Raw genomic sequence first — 5,000 nt, 5'->3', positions numbered from 1 at the left:
AACGCGAAAAAGGGATTGGTTTTGGGTTGGGCTAGTTTTTTTTTCGAGCGAGCGCAGCGAGCGAGCAACGCTCGAGAGCCCGTCTGACTTTGAAAAATTTTCGTACCGAACGGTTATTTCCAGTTATTTCGCTTAAAAGCGTTGTGATGCGTATATATTTTTACATAAATGGGAATATCATGTATTCCTACGTCGGGATTAAGCGTTTATTTCGTCCCGAGAACTTTAAAAAAAATTTTTAAATCGAACCGTTTTTTCGAATTTTTTCGCTTAAAAGCGTTACAAGGTGCTAATATTTGTGCATAAATCGCTTTAAAATGACGTTTTACATCGGGATTAAGGGTTTATTTCGTCCCCGAAAGGTGCCGTAAAAAATTTACGATCGCGCCCGAGACGTTGGAACTTAGTCTCATTCTCGAGCGGTACGTTGGGACTTAGAAAAATTTTCGACCGAAAAGTTATTTCGAGTTATCTCGCTTAAAAGCGTTGTAAGGTGTGAATATTTTTATAGAAATCGTTATGGTTCGACGAATTCTAGTCGAACGTAACGATTTCGTTTTATTTTTTTAAAAAATTGCCCCTTCCGGACCGACATGACCGGGCGGTTGGCACTTCGTCGATCCCCCGGCCGGTACGTAGGGACTTAGAAAAATTCCGGTCCAAAAAGTTATTTCGAGTTATTTCGCTAAAAAGCGTTACGAGGTATGAATATTTTTATATAAATGGGAATATTATGTATTTCTACGTCGGGATTAAGCGTTTATTTCGTCCCGAGAACGTTAAAAAAAAATTTTTAATCGAACCGTTTTTTCGAATTTTTTCGCTTAAAAGCGTTATAAGGTGCGAATATTCTTGCATAAATCGCTTTAGAATGACGTTTTACATCGGGATTAAGGGTTTATTTCGTCCCCGCAAGGTGCCGTAAAAAATTTACGATCGCGCCCGAGACGTTGGAACTTAGTCTCATTCTCGAGCGGTACGTAGGGACTTGGAAAAATTCCGGTCCAAAAAGTTATTTCGAGTTATTTCGCTTAAAAGCGTTATAAGGTATGAATATTTTTATAGAAATCGTTACGGTTCGACGAATTCTAGTCGAACGTAACGATTTCGTTTTATTTTTTTTAAAAATTGCCCCCTCCGGACCGACATGACCGGGAGGTTGGCACTTCGTCGATCCCCCGGCCGGGACGTAGGGACTTAGAAAAATTCCGGTCCAAAAAGTTATTTCGAGTTATTTCGCTAAAACGCGTTACGAGGTATGAATATTTTTATATAAATGGGAATATTATGTATTTCTACGTCGGGTTTAAGCGTTTATTTCGTCCCGAGAACTTTAAAAAAAATTTTTTAATCGAACCGTTTTTTCGAATTTTTTCGCTTAAAAGCGTTACAAGGTGCTAATATTTGTGCATAAATCGCTTTAAAATGACGTTTTACATCGGGATTAAGCGTTTATCTCGTCGCTGGAAAGTTATATAAAAAAAGTACGAACTCGTCCGGGACGTTGGAACTTAGTCTCATTCTCGAGCGGTACGTAGGGACTTAGAAAAATTTCGGACCGAAACGTTATTTCGAGTTATTTCGCTTAAAAGCGTTACGAGGTATGAATATTTTTATAGAAATCGTTACGGTTCGACGAATTCTAGTCGAACGTAACGATTTCGTTTTATTTTTTTTAAAAATTGCCCCCTCCGGACCGACATGACCGGGCGGTTGGCACTTCGTCGATCCCCCGGCCGGTACGTAGGGACTTAGAAAAATTCCGGTCCAAAAAGTTATTTCGAGTTATCTCGCTTAAAAGCGTTATGATGCGTATATATTTTTACATAAATAGCAATATTATGTATTTCTACGTCGGGATTAAGCGTTTATTTCGTCCCGAGAACTTTAAAAAAAAATTTTTAATCGAACCGTTTTTTCGAATTTTTTCGCTTAAAAGCGTTACAAGGTGCTAATATTTGTGCATAAATCGCTTTAAAATGACGTTTTACATCGGGATTAAGCGTTTATCTCGTCGCTGGAAAGTTATATAAAAAAAGTACGAACTCGTCCGGGACGTTGGAACTTAGTCTCATTCTCGAGCGGTACGTAGGGACTTAGAAAAATTTCGGACCGAAACGTTATTTCGAGTTATTTCGCTTAAAAGCGTTACGAGGTATGAATATTTTTATAGAAATCGTTACGGTTCGACGAATTCTAGTCGAACGTAACGATTTCGTTTTATTTTTTTTAAAAATTGCCCCCTCCGGACCGACATGACCGGGCGGTTGGCACTTCGTCGATCCCCCGGCCGGTACGTAGGGACTTAGAAAAATTTCGGACCGAAACGTTATTTCGAGTTATCTCGCTTAAAAGCGTTATGATGCGTATATATTTTTACATAAATAGCAATATTATGTATTTCTACGTCGGGATTAAGCGTTTATTTCGTCCCGAGAACTTTAAAAAAAAATTTTTAATCGAACCGTTTTTTCGAATTTTTTCGCTTAAAAGCGTTATAAGGTGCGAATATTCTTGCATAAATCGCTTTAAAATGACGTTTTACGTCGGGATTAAGCGTTTATTTCGTCGCTGGAAAGTTATATAAAAAAAGTACGAACTCGTCCGGGACGTTGGAACTTAGTCTCATTCTGGACCGGTACGTTGGGACTTAGAAAAATTTTCGACCGAAAAGTTTTTTCGAGTTATTTCGTTAAAAAGCGTTATGAGGTATGAATATTTTTATATAAATCGCTATATTATTATATTTTACGTCGGGATTAAACGTTTATTTGGTCCTGAAAACGTTAAAAAAAAATAGTGGACCGACGCGACTCGGCCCGTCGGACTTTGTCATACTCTCCACCGGTACGTAGGGACTTAGAAAAATTTTCGACCGAAAAGTTTTTTCGAGTTATTTCGCTTAAAAGTGTTATAAGGTATGAATATTTTTATATAAATCGCTATATTATTATATTTTACGTCGGGATTAAACGTTTATTTCGTCCCGAAAACGTTAAAAAAAAATTTTTAATCGAACCGTTTTTTCGAATTTTTTCGCTTAAAAGCGTTATAAGGTGCGAATATTCTTGCATAAATCGCTTTAAAATGACGTTTTACGTCGGTATTAAGCGTTTATTTCGTCGCTGAAAAGTTATATAAAAAAAGTATGATCGCGCCCGGGACGTTGGAACTTAGTCTCATTCTGGACCGGTACGTAGGGACTTAGAAAAATTTTCGACCGAAAAGTTTTTTCGAGTTATTTCGCTTAAAAGTGTTATAAGGTATGAATATTTTTATATAAATCGCTATATTATTGTATTTTACGTCGGGATTAAACGTTTATTTGGTCCCGAAAACGTTAAAAAAAAATAGTGGACCGACGCGACTCGGCCCGTCGGACTTTGTCATACTCTCCACCGGTACGTAGGGACTTAGAAAAATTTTCGACCGAAAAGTTTTTTCGAGTTATTTCGCTTAAAAGTGTTATAAGGTATGAATATTTTTATATAAATCGCTATATTATTATATTTTACGTCGGGATTAAACGTTTATTTCGTCCCGAAAACGTTAAAAAAAAATTTTTAATCGAACCGTTTTTTCGAATTTTTTCGCTTAAAAGCGTTATAAGGTGCGAATATTCTTGCATAAATCGCTTTAAAATGACTTTTTACGTCGGGATTAAGCGTTTATTTCGTCGCTGGAAAGTTATATAAAAAAAGTGCGAACTCGTCCGGGACGTTGGAACTTAGTCTCATTCTGGACCGGTACGTTGGGACTTAGAAAAATTTTCGACCGAAAAGTTTTTTCGAGTTATTTCGTTAAAAAGCGTTATGAGGTATGAATATTTTTATATAAATCGCTATATTATTGTATTTTACGTCGGGATTAAACGTTTATTTGGTCCTGAAAACGTTAAAAAAAAATAGTGGACCGACGCGACTCGGCCCGTCGGACTTGGTCATACTCTCCACCGGTACGTAGGGACTTAGAAAAATTTTCGACCGAAAAGTTTTTTCGAGTTATTTCGTTAAAAAGCGTTATGAGGTATTAATATTTTTATATAAATCGTTGTATTATTATATTTTACGTCGGGATTAAACGTTTATTTGGTCCTGAAAACGTTAAAAAAAAATTTTTTATTCGAAAGGTTTTTTCGAGTTATTTCGTTAAAAAGCGTTATAAGGTACGAATATTCTTGCATAAATCGCTTTAAAATGACTTTTTACGTCGGGATTAAGCGTTTATTTCGTCGCTGGAAAGTTATATAAAAAAAGTGCGAACTCGTCCGGGACGTTGGAACTTAGTCTCATTCTGGACCGGTACGTTGGGACTTAGAAAAATTTCGGACCGAAAAGTTTTTTCGAGTTATTTCGCTTAAAAGTGTTATAAGGTACGAATATTTTTATATAAATCGCTATATTATTATATTTTACGTCGGGATTAAACGTTTATTTGGTCCCGAAAACGTTAAAAAAAAATTTTTTATTCGAAAGGTTTTTTCGAGTTATTTCGCTTAAAAGCGTTATAAGGTGCGAATATTCTTGCATAAATCGCTTTAAAATGACGTTTTACATCGGGATTAAGCATTTATTTCGTCGCTGAAAAGTTATATAAAAAAAGTATGATCGCGCCCGGGACGTTGGAACTTAGTCGCATTCTCGAGCGGTACGTAGGGACTTAGAAAAATTTCGGACCGAAAAGTTTTTTCGAGTTATTTCGTTAAAAAGCGTTATGAGGTATGAATATTTTTATATAAATCGCTATATTATTGTATTTTACGTCGGGATTAAACGTTTATTTCGTCCGTGGAAGGTTAAAAAAAAACGGACGGATACGACCGGGCCTTTGGAACTTTGTCTCATTCTGGACCGGTACGTTGGGACTTAGAAAAATTTCGGCCGGCGGAAAAGTCCGAAATACTTATTTCGAGTTATTTCGTTAAAAAGCGTTATAAGGTATAAATATTTTTGCGGAAACGGTTATATCTCTATTAAATACAACTGGATTAAACGTTTTTT

Source organism: Bombus fervidus, unplaced genomic scaffold (assembly GCF_041682495.2).
Source record: "Bombus fervidus isolate BK054 unplaced genomic scaffold, iyBomFerv1 scaffold0028, whole genome shotgun sequence".
NCBI lineage: Eukaryota > Metazoa > Arthropoda > Insecta > Hymenoptera > Apidae > Bombus > Bombus fervidus.
This window is presented reverse-complemented; position numbering follows the sequence as displayed.